General features: G+C 36.9%; 1 long non-coding RNA gene across 1 annotated transcript; it reads left to right on the top strand.

Moving 5' to 3' along the window:
• The first annotated feature begins 4,472 nt into the window (after positions 1 to 4,472).
• Positions 4,473 to 15,548, top strand: LOC117098895. Its single transcript, XR_004443639.1, has 2 exons — positions 4,473 to 4,515; positions 15,394 to 15,548. It is a non-coding gene; the product is annotated as an uncharacterized LOC117098895 (long non-coding RNA).
• Positions 15,549 to 16,129: the final 581 nt, after the last annotated feature.

Here is a 16,129-nt window from a genome sequence, read left to right as displayed (position 1 = left end):
ATTGTGATGTTAGAGTGTCCATTTTAGATCTTTCTGCTTTCTCTTGTGGGCATTTAGTGCTATAAATTTCCCTCTACACACTGCTTTAATGTGTCCCAGAGATTCTGGTATGTTGTATCTTTGTTCTCATTGGTTTCAAAGAACATCTTTATTTCTGCTTTCATTTCGTTATGTCCCAGTAGTCATTCAGGAGCAGGTTGTTCAGTTTCCATGTAGTTGTGTGGTTTTGAGTGAGTTTCTTAATCCTGAGTTCTAATTTGATTGCACTGTGGTCTGAGAGACAGTTTGTTATAATTTCAGTTCTTGTACATTTGCTGAGGAGTGCTTTACTTCCAATTATGTGGTCAATTTTGGAATAAGTGCGATGTGGTGCTGAGAAGAATGTATATTCTGTTGATTTGGGGTGGAGAGTTCTATAGATGTCTATTAGGTCCGCTTGGTGCAGAGATGAGTTCAATTCCTGGATATCCTTGTTAACTTCTGTCTCGTTGATCTGTCTAATGTTGACAGTGGAGTGTTGAAGTCTCCCATTATTATTGTTTGGGAGTCTAAGTCTCTTTGTAGGTCTCTAAGGACTTGCTTTATGAATCTGGGTGCTCCTGTATTGGGTGCATATATATTTAGGAGAGTTAGCTCTTCCTGTTGAATGATCCCTTTACCATTATGTAATGGCCTTCTTTGTCTCTTTTGATCTTTGATGGTTTAAAGTCTGTTTTATCAGAGACTAGGATTGCAACCCCTGCTTTTTTTGGTTCTCCATTTGCTTGGTAGATCTTCCTCCATCCCTTTATTTTGAGCCTATGTATGTCTCTGCATGTGAGATGGGTCTCCTGAATACAGCAGACTGATGGGTCTTGACTTTTTCTCCAGTCTGCCAGTCTGTGTCTTTTAATTGGAGCATTTAGTCCATTTACATTTAAGGTTAATATTGTTATGTGTGAACTTGATCCTGTCATTATGATATTAACTGGTTATTTTGCTCGTTAGTTGATGCAGTTTCTTCCTAGCCTCGATGGTCTTTACATTTTGGCATGTTTTTGCAATGGCTGGTACCGGTTGTTCCTTTCCATGTTAAGGGCTTCCTTCAGGGTCTCTTGTAAGGCAGGCCTGGTGGTGACAAAATCTCTAAGCATTTGCTTATCTGTAAAGGATTTTCTTTCTCCTTCACTGATGAAACTTAGTTTGGCTGGATATGAAATTCTGGGTTGAAAACTCTTTTCTTTAAGAACATTGAATATTGGCCCCCACTCTCTTCTGGCTTGTAGAGTTTCTGCCGAGAGATCTGCTGTTAGTCTGATGGGCTTCCCTTTGTGGGTAACCCGACCTTTGTCTCTGGCTGCCCTTAAGATTTTTTCCTTCATTTCAACTTTGGTGAATCTGGCAATTATGTGTCTTGGAGTTGCTCTTCTGGAGGAGTATCTTTGTGGCGTTCTCTGTATTTCCTGAATTTGAATGTTGGCCTGCCCTACTCGGTGGGGAAGTTCTCCTGGATGATATCCTGAAGAGTGTTTTCCAACTTGGTTCCATTTCCCCCTCACTTTCAGGCACCCCAATCAGACGTAGATTTGTCTTTTTACATAATCCCATACTTCTTGCAGGCTTTGTTCATTTCTTTTCTTCTTTTTTCTTTTGGTTTCTCTTCTCGCTTCATTTCATTCATTTGATCCTCAATCGCTGATACTCTTTCTTCCAGTTGATCAAGTCGGTTACTGAAGCTTCTGCATTTGTCACGTATTTCTCGTGTCATGGTTTTCATCTCTGTCATTTCGTTTATGATCTTCTCTGCATTAATTAGTCTAGCTGTCAGTTCTTCCACTCTTTTTTCAAGATTTTTAGTTTCTTTGCGCTGGGTACGTAATTCCTCCTTTAGCTCTGAGAAGTTTGATGGACTGAAGCCTTCTTCTCTCATCTCGTCAAAGTCATTCTCTGACCAGCTTTGATCCGTTGCTGGCGATGGGCTGCGCTCCTTTGCAGGGGGAGATGCGCTCTTATTTTTTGAATTTCCAGCTTTTCTGCCCTGCTTCTCCCCATCTTTGTGGTTTTATCTGTCTCTGGTCTTTGATGATGGTGACGTACTGATGGGGTTTTGGTATAGGTGTCCTTCCTGTTTGCTAGTTTTCCGTCTGACATTCAGAAAGACTGTCTGTTGGTCTGTTGCAGATTGCTTGAGGTCTGCTCCAGACCCTTTTTGCCTGGGTATCAGCAGCAGAGGTTGCCGAAGATAGAATATTGCTGAACAGCGAGTGTACCTGTCTGATTCTTCCTTTGGAAGTTTCCTCTCAGGGATGACTCCACCCTGTGAGGTGTGGGGTGTCAGACTGCCCCTAGTGGTGGATGTCTCCCAGCTAGGCTACTCAGGGGTCAGGGACCCACCTGAGCAGGCAGTCTGTCCGTTCTCGGATCTCAACCTCCGCGTTGGGAGATCCACGGCTCTCCCCAAAGCTGTCAGACAGAGTCGTTCGCGTCAGCACCGGCCCCCGCTGCTTCCCCTATTGGACTTCAGCTGTGGGCTCTCCCCAGAGGTGGAGTCTACAGAGACAGGCAGGCTTCCTTGAGCTGCTGTGAGCTCCACCCAGTTCGAGCTTCCCAGCGGCTTTGTTTACCTACTTAAGCCTCAGCAATGGCGGGCGCCCCTCCCCCAGCCTCGCTGCTGCCTTGCAGACAGATCGCGGCAGATTGCTGAGTTAGCAGTGAGGGAGGCTCCGTGGGTGTGGGACCCTCCCGGCCAGGTGTGGGATATATTCTCCTGGTGTGCCTGTTTCCTTAAAGCACAGTATTGGGGTGGGAGTTACCCGATTTTCCAGGTGTTGTGTGTCTCAGTTCCCCTGGCTAGGAAAATGGATTTCCTTCCCCCTTGCGCTTCCAGGTGAGGCGATGCCTCGCCCTGCTTCAGCTCTCGCTGGTCAGGCTGCAGCAGCTGACCAGCACCGATTGTCCGGCACTCCCTAGAGAGATGACCCCAGTACCTCAGTTGAAAATGCAGAAATCACCAGTCTTCTGTGTCGCTCGCGCTGGGAGTTGGAGACTGGAGCTGTTCCTATTCAGCCATCTTGCTCCGCCCCCATGATCAATTTATTGACAGACATATATTTCTTCTTTCTCCTAGTATTGAAATAGACTGTTATGGTGTGAATATTTGTAGTCCCTGAAAGTGCATATGTTAAAGCCTAATCCCATATGTGATAATATTAATGGTGGGGTCTTTGGGAGGAGATCATATCATGAGGATAGAGCTCTCAGGACTGGGATTAGAACCCTTATAAAAGAGGTCCAAGGGGCTCCTTGGCATTTTCCACTATAAGAGGACACAAAAAGTTGCCATTTATGAGGAACTGACCCTCACCAGATACTGAATCTGCTGGCACCTTTACCTCAGACTTCCCAGCCTCCAGAACTGTGATTAATAAATCTTTGTTGTGTATAAGTCACTCAGTTTACCGTATTTTGTTATATTAGCCCAAAAGGACTAAGGCATAGCTAATAAAAGCAAATTCTTATGTAGTGCTAAATAGGTACTCATCACTGTTTTAAGTACTTCAGTAAGTTCTATTAACTACCTCGGAAAATACATGTATCCATTTTTTATTTCAAGAAACTAAAGCATCAACAGATTAATCCATTTCCCAAGTTCACACACACATTAGAAATCCCAACTGGATCCAGAATTTGGACCCAGCGATCATGCCAGTAACTAATGTACTCCAGTAATTTCAACTACTGAACCAGAAACTTAGTTTAAAAATCTGGGCTAACATTTTTATAATGGTTAAGCACTTGCAATTTATTTAATTACATACTATCAAACCAATTGGTGAAAAGGTAAAATAAAATTATCAATCATAGTTTTGTTAATTTTTTGTCATTTGACCACTTTTGCATTTAGTTTATAAGAAGTTTGCTGCCAGGTAGACATGCAGTATTAGGTAGACAAAATCTCTCAAATATACAGGCAATCCTCAAATATTTACACAATTAAAAAAAAATTCACATTTAATTTTCTTCTTATCCTCCTTTTAAAATGTATTACAAGTAATTATTAGCCCTTTTTATTTATATATTTAATTTTTTTACTACGACGTATATCTGCTTAATTTCTGCCTCAAAAATGCAACCTGTTTTTAACTGGTATTGCCAATATCCAATAAACAATAAGGGTGAAGGGTAATTTGATGGAAACTTGGGTGTAGAAAGGTCTTGCCACTTTTGAATATTAGATAAATTGTCTTCTCGTAAAACTGCCACCTCTCCTCCTAACCCATTATATTTTTGTCTATTTGTTTGTAATAAATTGCACAGTTCTCTGAGGGACTTACATTTTTCAGTAATCCCTGTTAGAGTGATAGTTACATGGTGCTATAAAATACTATTTTACGGCTGGGCACGGTGACTCACACATGTAATCCCAGCACTTTGGGAGGCCGAGGCAGGAGGATCACCTGAGGTCAGGAGTTCGAGACCAGCCTGGCCAACATGGTGAACCCCCATCTCTACTAAAAATGCAAAAAGTAGCCGGGTGTGGTCGCGGCCTCCTGTAATCCCAGCTACTCGGGAGGTTGAGGCAGGAGAGTCACTTGAACCCAGGAGGCGGAGATTACAGTGAGCCAAGATCGTGCCATCACACTCCAGCCTGGGTGACAAGAGCAAGACTTCGTAAAAAAACAAAACAAAACAAAAAACCTCAAAAAATTATTTTATTTCCGTAAAATATATCTAAAATAAATACCTTCGGAAGTTTAACATGCCATAATGAGATACACTGAAAGTGCATTTTTAGTGCTGAATTTTGAATATGCTCTCACATTCTAGATCTGAATTGAAAATATAAATAGCATTTCAAGAATTGTGTATTTCAAATTAGACAACTGCAGTGCGTGTGTGTGAATGTTCTGCCCAAATCTTCACTTGCTGCAGCTTCATTAAATATATTTGTCCTTCATTTTTGTCCTGGTCACCTTATATTCATTACTGTAAACTTCTCAATATTTATTTAAATGTTCAAAAATAAGTCTACCAGCTTCTATGTGTCTTGGCTTCTATAAAATGTATGTTTTTACCTTAGAAATTGTAAATTTAATTTAAACTAAAAATGAAAACTCTTCTATTAAATGAGAAAGAAAAACAAAAATCCTCTAAAGAATTTAGATTTTCTTACGCCAATAATGTTACCTAAATAAAGAAATCATTTAACAGCGTTTTTACTTCAAAATTATGGTATACTATAAATATGCAAAATCTTTCTTTGTGATATAAAATAAGCTTCTGAAACTCAGGAAGATAGAGTTTGATGGTGATAGATCAGGTTTAAAAAGTATGTTTTGATAGGAAGATAAAAATACTTGTTTAATTTCTATAAATCAGAAATTAATCAAATATGTCATTTTTCCCTCTAAAATATTTTGAGCTCATTCAATACATAATGACCGAAAGTCATTTACCTATATGATTTACCTGAAACATTTATAAAAATGATTAAATGTGTCAAGAAATCTCTTTAAATGAATCTTAAGGTTATGCCATAGGCGGAGATTCCACAAAATTCTTGGTCCAGAACATTTAAGATCTGAGATTCATCATTTCATTCTTGTAGTTCTTACTTGATCACTGACAGCCGATGAAGCAACGCGCTGTAAGACTAAGTTCTGCTGCAAATTGTTATTTATAGATGTTCTGCACAATACACAATATTCCAGAATACTTCCCATCTACTCTATTTCCAAACTGCAGGTCACAGCTCAATAATGATTTGTGAAATCAATTTATAAAACAGACATAGAATAAAATATGATGATAAAATTTTGGAATTCATGCCATGAAGTAAGGATATATGTTGTTCGTGAATATTTTCAGTTGTGTGTGTGTGTGTGTGTGTGTGTTTGTATGCATATTTGAATACTGAGTCTTTATTCCTAATATAATTATTAACATGAGTTGTGGCCAAAGTGCTCAAAAAATACAACTATCTTAATTGAAAATATACCTAATAAGCGAATTTTCTTAAAATTGGAGTTTAAAAAGTGGTAGTTTACAAAACAGTGTGAGCTTTTCACCTTCATATTCTCCCTTATGCTTTTCTCTTCTTGCATTTTCTTTTACTTCCTGTTTTTGCCCTTCACAGAAGTACTCTGTTTTGCTTCCTAATAGTCATCTGAACACTTCATTATTTCTTGTTTTAAGTATGCATGTGCCAAGTCTGCACAAGTCTCTCTGACTTGGCACATGCATACCTAAAATAAATAATGTAGTTAAATATTGGAAATACAAGGAGCAATACAAGATAACGTTCAGCCTTAAGAACTTGAGAATTTACCAGAAAAAAATAGAAAAGTAAATAGAAAATTATTTCTTAACTGGTGGTGTCATTAGAACTCATTGGAGCTGAGAACAAATGAAAAATAATTGATAGGAGTGCACTTTTTAAAATAATTTCAGAGTAAAGAGATTTATCTGGAACTAGAAAAATGATTCAATGACAGGCAAAAATGAAAACATGAGGTTACTGGAAACTTGATAAATAAGCAAAAAAAAAAAAAACCCAAAAAACAATAATAGTATATAATAATAATAGTATAATAGCTTTTAGTATCTAAGGTTTAAATGGCATTTGAATGGCCTGTCTAGTTCTGTGTTACCTGTCTCAGGGGAAATTCTTTCAGCTATATTGATAATCTAGAAAACAGAAAATCTTATTCTTGCTGCATGATTTACACTGTGTGAGAAACAGTCTTTTGTACTATTTTGCCATTTCTCTCTGTTGGTGACTGAACTATAAAATCTTGTGACTACTTTTGTGATGTGAATTCAGCGATGTGCTAAATTTAGTTCTTCCTTTGGGAAAAAGTCTGTACAGTCCCTTAGGAATCCTAAAACTACCTAACATGTACAAGATGTAATTTTTTTCTACAAACTTTTTTTTTTTTTTTTTTTAGTTCTTAACAATTCTTAGTGCACTCTGATTCATCTCTATAAATGATCAAACTTAAGAAAATATATTCTCACATGTTTCTCACCATATGCACTTCAGAACTCCATTTGCTTTTATAAATTCATCAAAAAATATCTCCAAAATAATGACAGAATTAAGCATAGTTCTTTCATTTTGCAAAATTTAAGGAACACCAACACTATACCCTGGCACTGGGGATGCAATGATAAAAACAATAACATAATCCTTGCCTTTGTAGAGTCTACTTTGTGGGGTTAACAGTGTAGTTGGAGACAAATAAATATAGCATGGAGGCTGAGGGAGATAGGATTGTCAAAGATCAGTTCTACTTTGGGCTAATGCAAATCTGTGGGAAGCATTATAAAGAACACTGGAAGAATAACAGGTTTGAGGACAAACAACATGAATTGGTGTTGGAATATTGAATTTGAGATGTGTTTAAAGCTTCTTAATGGAAATGTTATGTAGGCAATTGAACATATTGTGTGAAGCTAAGTTGGAGAGCCAGGACTGGAGATTAAAAACAAAAATAAAATATAACTCCTGGGTCTGCTGAAGTAGCATCACGTAAGATTTTCAAATGATGAAACTATGTAGTCGAAGAAGAAAAGGCCTTCAATGTGTGTTCTGACAAGCTCCAACAGGCTCAAGAAAACTATAAAAACAAATTCTCACATGTATTTTAATTGAAAACACAAATGTACAACAGCCCTGAGCGTGCTAATGTAGCTGAATTTAGGGCTTATTGCTTACTAGCATGTCATTTCCCTGTATTATTGGTTTCTGGAGGACAGATGCTTATTTGGCCATGGGCTCCTTAAAATGAATGAGAGGGTTTCAATATACAGGTTTTTGTGTTTACTTTTGAATTGAGCAAGCACTTATTTTCATTTGACATCTAAAATATTCTCGAACACAATCTAAATGCTATTTTTTTTTTGAGCCATTGATTCATTGGGAGAACTAGGTAAATGAATTGTTAATGCCCCAGTTTCACCATTTGTAGTGAACAGCATAAACAAAACACTAAACTTATTATTGATCAATTTATATTACAAATCATCATAATTAATAATAGATGATATTGTCAGGAACCTAATACAGAATGCTTCTTTCATCACCTCTTGAGTTGAGAACTGTGGTAGATGTAAAGAAGGCTGCAAATGTCCTTTCCTATCAAGAGTAAAGGATCTATGTCTCCTCTGCTGGTATTTGAAAGGATTTCTGGGACTACCTGGCCAAGAGCATACATTTGAACATATGCTCTGCCAATTTCTGAGTGCAGGCCTTAAGAAACAGATGGCTTCCACCTCCAGTCTTGGAGCACTTGCTCTTGGAATCCAGCCACCGTGCTTTGAGGAATACCAAGCACCACAGTGTGAGGAATCCCAAAGACACCCACATGAAAAGGAACCAGCCAGCAATCCCAGCTGAGTTTCCAGGGCCAGTACCACATTACCGAAGACAGGAGTACGCCATTTTGCTAGTAGGTCCTCTAGGCTCAGTTGAGTTACCCAAACTCGTGCTTTGTGGAGCTGCATGGAGCTACCTTCACTGACTTCTGCTCAAATTACAGATTCAGCAGCAAGATTCGTTGTTTAGTTTTACGTTTTCACTTTAAAAGTTTAAAACTTAGTCTAAGCATTAGTTTTAAGATTTAAATCTGGAAGTTGTTTGTTACATAGCAATAGACACCTAGAAAGACAATAAATTGAAATCAAAATGAAATCCTTATATTTACTAAAGCTGCATCAGAGAATACAGGGAATACAGAAATCAAAATAAAATCCTTATATTTACTAAAGCTGCGTCAGGGAATACAGAAATCAAAATAAAATCCTTATATTTATAAAGCTGCATCAGAGAATACGGTTTGGGTCTATGACCACGGGTTTCTTAATCACAGTATTTCCTTAATGTCTAGACTTTGGAACAGTCTAAAGAAAAGTTTGGGTTATCATGGCAGATATATACATCCAGAATTACTGACTCCTGGCAGTCCAGAAAATTGGAGGGAAGAAGCGAATAAATAACCCCTGTAAGAATCACTTCAAAGAGACACAGGGACGGATGAAAGCCTCTCCCAGAAAATCTCACAATTTATAGGAGTTGTGCTTAGCGTAAAGTCATCAAACTAGGAAACAATATTTTATATAACAGAACCATAGAAGAATATGCTTATTGTATCATAAGTAAATTCCTTATGTTAAACTTTCATAGCCTTAAATATATTCTACTAACAATAGGCATGATTTCGGTTTTACTTTACTTATTTTTTTGTCCATAATTATGTTTTATCAAAAACTTTTATGAAAAACCATAAACATGTTGTAGGCAATGGAAGTTGGGAATAGAGAATCAGTAAAAGGAAAAGCAGTGTGTGTGTGTGTGTGTTTTATATGTATGTAGTAAAATATTTGAAGACAAAATTTTACAAAGACCTCATGTTTGAAATTAAACTTTTGAGTTAGTGATGTATGTTGAAGATTCTTCATTGGATACTTTTCATGTTTCTTCAGGGACTTAAACTAAAATTTGTTTCTATATAATGCTTCTGCACTTAACTATATCTTCTAACATATATAAGCAGGTATGGATATATATATATATATATAAAATATATATATTTTTTACATTCATCTTCATTTTCAGTGAGACTAATCTATAACTATGACTACTCTTGTTCATTGCATATAAGGCAATGTATAAACTTCTTTCGCATAGGTTTACTATTTCTGTATTATTATGTAGCAATGTGCATTTTTGATATATTACCTCCCAAAAGAGATTTATAAAATATATGTTTTCCTTCGCCACAATTATGTAAGAAATATTTTTCAAGAGGCACATTAAAGTAGTAATATTTAACAGAGGCTGACACATCCTTCATAATTACCTTTGTTCTATTACAGCACCTTACAAATTTAATTAATTAACACTATTGTAATACCAAAATATGGAATAGAAAAATCACAGAGCACCAAAGAACTTCAGCTGCTGTCAGTTTTGTTATCCAAATCAATGCAATCACACACATTTATTCAAACATATGAACATTATCTCTTTTGGAAAATGTAAACTAAAATAGAACATGAGAAGAGAAGACATGAGCTCAACCCAGTGACCTCTCTTGAGTCATTTCACCTTGTTGAAACATAAATCTTAGCAAATGACAGCAAATCATATATATCAAGAGAAACAATTCATCTTTTATTAGAACTCAAAAAATTTAAAACAAAATAAATGAATTATGGTCAGTTATTGACAATGTTATATTTTTAGTGAAAGCTCCAAGTTTCATTAAATTTCAGAGACAAATGCTTTGAAAGTATTTTTATGGTGTTTTCCATATAAACTATCCATGTTCAAGTATTAAATCTTGTATAGCATCTTAGTTAGAAAAAATGATCATAATGACAGCCTCTGCATAAATTAAACTGTATTTCTTTCAATATTTTTCTCTTATATTTTTCTTTTTCCATTTTACAGCTTTACATTTAAGAAAGTAGGCTTATATCAGAATATCTATTCAGTGACTGAGAACTATTATAGTATGTCATAAGATCATTGCATTGATCTTTCTAACTTTATACTTCTATTTAACTACCTCCTCAGAATTGAAATATTGACTGATCTTTATAATCCCTGATCCTTTAAGAAGAAAATAAAAATGTTTAAATCCACATTAACTTTGCTTTACATTAAAGGCATGTTAAAGAAATAGACTGGTCTCTCTGAAGTTTACCAATAGCTTGTCATTTTACAACATCTATAATCTTATTTTTAGGTTATGGAACATATTTTCCCCAAAATACAAAGTATGTTTCTAAGCTAGACCACAAAAGCCATTTAACACTAATGAAAACAAATTAACAATATGAAGCTGGAATACTCTCTCTTGGGAATAGGAAAATGAAATGAGAGAGATAAAAAATAAGGTATTTTGCTAGGGTTCTGTCAGAGTCTACCAGAATTTCTCAATCTGATACACATTCTCTCAGATGTGCTTATGGTTCAAAACATAGTTATGCTGATGACCCTTAAATCTACATCTACCAAAACAAATAAAAAAAGAATTAACATTAATCCAAAAATTATTGAAAATTTCTAAAGCCCTCTGGGTTACTTGCATTTTAGGGACATTCGTTAACTCAAATTGATCTTTTGTGAGTTGAATTTACAGAAGAATAAATTGCATTTAGTAGTTTAAAAGTCTGGATGCTTTGGTTTTATTTTTTCCTCCTAATTTCCTAATAAAATTTTACCTAGTTTCTTACATTGTTTAGTTTTTAGGAAATAAAACTAAATAAAACTCATGTGCTAAGTTTTTGTTTTTGTTTATTTTAAAGGTCTTTGATTGGAAACAGAATGAGCAAGACAAAGGAGATCAGGTGGGATCAGAATACACCCTTACCTCTCTCTTTCTCATTCTCATTTGTTTTCTCTTTCTTCTCTCTCTCTCTCTCTTCTTTCTCCTTCTTCCCTTCTCTCTCTCATAGACACATGCTACACACACACTTGCAAACACATACATGCACACAATGTATATGTGTGTGTTTCGTAAGTCAGAGCTACCTGTACTCTGCAATTCTCAAAATGGTTAGTCTCAAGATGATTCTCTTCTCTGCACTCACTACCCAATAAGATGTAGTCCACTTCTGTGGTTTAAATACCACCATGTACTGAAGATTCCCAGTTTTGTATTTAGAACCATTTTGTTCTTTGAATTTCAGTCTTGTAGAGCTAATGGGCTGTTAAACATCTTGATACGTAGATATATCATCACATCACAATTTTAATATGTCCAGAACAAATTATTGATTTTTCTCCCCACACATACTCATACCTCAGTGTTACCTAGCTATTCAGTTGCTTATTCTGGAAACATTAAAATCATCCTTTATTTTTTTTTTCTCTCACATACTAAACTAGTATATTAGTCAATCCTCTCAGTTGTACTTTCAAAATATTTCTGGAAACCAACCACTTACCGCCACCACCACACACCATCTCCAAACTACCATGACCTCTCTTACAGAATCCAGAATGATACCTTTAAAACAGACATCATTTTTTTTACCTTCCTCTCATGAAAAGTTATATTCCACACTCATAACAAAATCCTGAGACTTCTAATGGACATTAAGATCCTACATGTTCCAGCCCATGGCTTTCTTGGACCTTGTTTTCTACCATTCTCTGTCCACTCATCCTCTTCTGGGCCTCTGGGTTGTTCTTTATATCAAGCATCCTCCAATTTCTAGGGATATAGAGTTATTTTTTCTTGAGCCCTGAATCTTCTTCTCAGAAATTTTGATGGTTTCTCTATCATAGCATTCAAGTGTTGCCTTTTCAGACAGAACTTCCCTGGCACCCCTTCTGAAAGGACATTTGCATCTCTCATGTCAAAAAATATATAAATTTATTTTTGCTCCAACCAAAAAATATGCTCAAGGAGGACAGAATTTTTATTTTATTAACTGCTAAATGCTCAGTGTTGGCACATAGTAGGTGGTCAAAAATATTAGTTGAGTAAACCTCGTGAATTCTGTGGAATTTCATTACTTTTGCTACCATCACTATATTCCCTTGTTATGTCAGAAATATATATTTTAATAACTTAGTTATCTTTTTTATTTGTCCTCAAGGATGTGATCTATAAGATTGGAAGAGAGTGACCTGGAAAGGGGAGTTAACCAGTGCCAGCAAGGTAAGTTTCATGCATGACATCCTATGGCTCTCCATCAAATTCATAGTTCTGAACACAAGGTGAGTGGTAAATAAATATTTGTTACATTATGGATGCTATCACAGTCCATTCATATAACCTTACTTTACCTTTGCCACTAATACTACTAATGATAATAAATATTATTCACCTTCCTTGACATCTGCTATGACAAAACCTACTAAATTTCCCTCTATTCATTCCCTTCTTTATTTTAGTAAATAAACCTTCAAGTTTAGCTATGCATATGGCCATGCAGCTTGAATTTATATTTCTAAGTCTTCCTTACAGATGGTGTGGCCATGTGCCTAAATTTTGACCCAAGAGATTCAAAAGAAATCAATGTACTCACATTCTGAAACTTTAAAAAAAAGTATATTGCTTATCTTCTGGTATGCCTCCTTTTTTTTCATGGACTGGATCATGGAATTAGTTGAGAGACTGGATATTTCTTTGCCCCTCTAGATCCACTCTCCCCTATTCAATTGTTCCATGCTCTCAGAAACTGGCCTTTACGGACTCTCAGGTGCTCTGGCTTCCAATTGGTTCAGTCAGTGGAAGATTGGTACATTCAAAGAAGGATTTATTTTGATGGATTCTCCTGCTTTCAGAGGCTGTGTTCTCTTGTTTAAGACCGTATCTCCAGGAGAACTGTGTCTGTCCTGCAGCTGCAGCTATTCTTCTTGGATTTTTGGATTCCAAATATTTTTTCTCTCCTTTTTCCTTTTAAGTACTAGACATGATAATGATTTTATTGTTTTGGAGTTCACTTAACTCTCTCTATATCTTTATAAACAGCTCCTTTATTAAACTCTTTTCATTTGTTCAGTTGAGTGCCTCCACCCCGCTGAGGTCTTGATTGACAACAGTGCATAGTACTAAGAGTTGCGCCACAAAACAGGCCATTAAGTAGGTTTGTGGGATAAGTTTGCTCACATGTCTGCAGTCCTCCTTGCTGAGAGAAAAAAAGGACACAGATAGTCTGAGACATCCAGTGCCATAATAATTGTTCAAAGTATCATGCACAATCATAGGATTAAAAATGCAGATAGACGGAAAACCAAGCATCTCGAGATCATGTGTCCATGGCACTTAGTTGCTGAGGAGATCATAGTCAATATAAGGATTGTGGGATAAGCTGTTTGCTTCTGTTGACCCTAAAATGAATGTTGACTTTGTCAGTCTAACTCAGTCTAGGATGCCAAGTCTGAAACCCTCTATGAGGAAGATAGGCCTGAGGATCAGGCCCACAGTCGGATTTCAGGAGTTGCAGAATTACAGCCCCAATTAATGCTTATCCTCACCAGGTCTCTGTTGCTTAGATAAGGGAAGTGATGGAGACACACTGAAATCCTGAAATTGGGAAGAGGACACTTGAAGCTGAGAAACTGAACCCTCAAATAACGTAAAACTCCCTTACTGGTAGAAGCATTCTGGCCCCTCTCTGTCTGAGGAAACCTGAATTTACTACCTGAAATAATCTTTAAATTAGTGTACTACGGTTCCCTTATAGAGGGATTCTCCCCAAAACCTACCCTGACAAATCATCATTTTTCTCCAAGCTCATGAGTTAGTGCCAAGCCTATTGCCAATACAAAAGTACAAGACCTGGCAGAAAATAGCCAATATACTGAAAGCGTTGCATAACTTTGTCACTTTTGATCAACATAAACCTGACAATTGTAAGATTGTATTCAGAAAGTGTTAGAGAAGACATACAAAACAGAAGATACTATCATCCTGAATTTATTAACATTGGTGCACTTCCTCAGGTTTCTAGGTTTAAAATGTTGGCTTTGGCCCTGGGGAGTGGCATTTGCCTTCCATGAGGATACTAATTGTTTGGCCTAAATTCAATGAAGATGAAATATCAGTACTGTCCTGTCATATACTAGATGAAAGTGTACACTAGATCATGCATGAGAACATCGTGGTGTATCTATTATGTACAAACTAAGATGGTCTTAAGCCACAGTCAATGGGAGGGCCAGAAGGGCATTCTGGTCATCAAGGCTGGCAGTAAAAAATGGCTTGGTGATGGGGACAACGGTATCTTTTAAAAATTCAGGGGTGACTGTCTACTGTAGGCTGGAGATGAAAATGGGGAATACCACAATTAGTTTAGGTTATTCATCTGAATGAGAAGAGTGGAAAGAAGAGGTAAAATAAAGAAGGTTAAGGCCTTTTAATAGCACTGAAAGTCAGACACAAGGTGGATTACAGGGTTAGAGTGGTAACAATTAGCAACAGGGTGACATGATATTCAAAGCATTTGACCATTAAATTATTAATAACATCTAATTTGTCCCAAAGTTCTTAGAAATAAAATTGATAAGAAAACTACTAAAGTCTTTGACATAAGTTAGGGGGTATTTGTTTCTGAATGTTGAAATTATGTCTATCATGACAGGAAAGAAAAAGTTTACGATACTGGAACTGTCTTCCACACCCACACCAATCTAGTAAACCAAAAACAATATGACCTCTCTGAGGGAACTCCAGAGATGAGAATGTTCTTCAAAGTAATGAAAAATATAGAAATGTTTATTCCTCTAAAATCCTCACTTAATTGATTGGCTGGCTCCCAAACCAAATGCAACTAAAAAACAAAACAAAACAAAACAGAAAAACTATAACCCTGAGATCAGGAGTTCAAGACCAGCCTGGCCAACGTGGCGAAACCCTGTTTCTATTACAAATACAGAAAAAAAAAAAAAAAAAGATCTGGGCGTGGTGGTAGGTGCCTGGAATCCTGGCTACTCTGGGGGCTCATGCAGGAGAATCACTTGAGCCCGGGAAGCGGAGGTTGCAATGAGCTGGGATTGCGCCATTGCACTCCAGCCTGGGTGACAAGAGCGAAATTCTGTCTCAAAAAAAGAAAAAGAAAAAAAAAAAAAAGGAAAAAGAGAGAAAAGAGAGAGAGAGAGAGACAAAAGACCTCTTTCTTTCCCACCAAGTAAGGATACAGCAAGAAGGGAACTGTCCGTAAACCAAGAAGATAGCTTTCACCAGGAAACAAATCAGCCTGCACCTTGATCTCAAACTTTCAGCCTTCAGAATTCTGCAAAATAAATGTTGGTTGTTTAAGCCACCAAGCCTTTTTATCATAGAAGCCTGGACTGATTCCCAGCACTTTGGGAGGGCAAGGCAGGTGGATGTCCTGAGGTCAGGAGTTCAAGACCAACCTGACCAACACGGAGAAACCCCGTCTCTACTAAAAATACAAAATTAGCCGGGCGTGGTGGCACATGCCTGTAATCCCAGCTACTCGGGAGACTGAGGCAGGAGAATCGCTTGAACCCGGGAAGCGGAGGTTGTGGTGAGCCGAGATCGCAACATTGCACTCCAGCATTTGCAACAAGAGCGAAACTCCATCTCAAAATAAAATAAATAAAATAATAAAACAATGCTCTTATGATAATTGTGCTTGATGTTCATGAGGTAGGAAGCGCCACAGA

This window comes from Trachypithecus francoisi, unplaced genomic scaffold (genome assembly GCF_009764315.1).
Source record: "Trachypithecus francoisi isolate TF-2019V2 unplaced genomic scaffold, Tfra_2.0 Contig01474, whole genome shotgun sequence".
Taxonomy (NCBI): Eukaryota; Metazoa; Chordata; class Mammalia; order Primates; family Cercopithecidae; genus Trachypithecus; species Trachypithecus francoisi.
The sequence above is the reverse complement of the archived record's forward strand: the minus strand, read 5'-3'. Positions and strand labels throughout refer to the sequence as shown.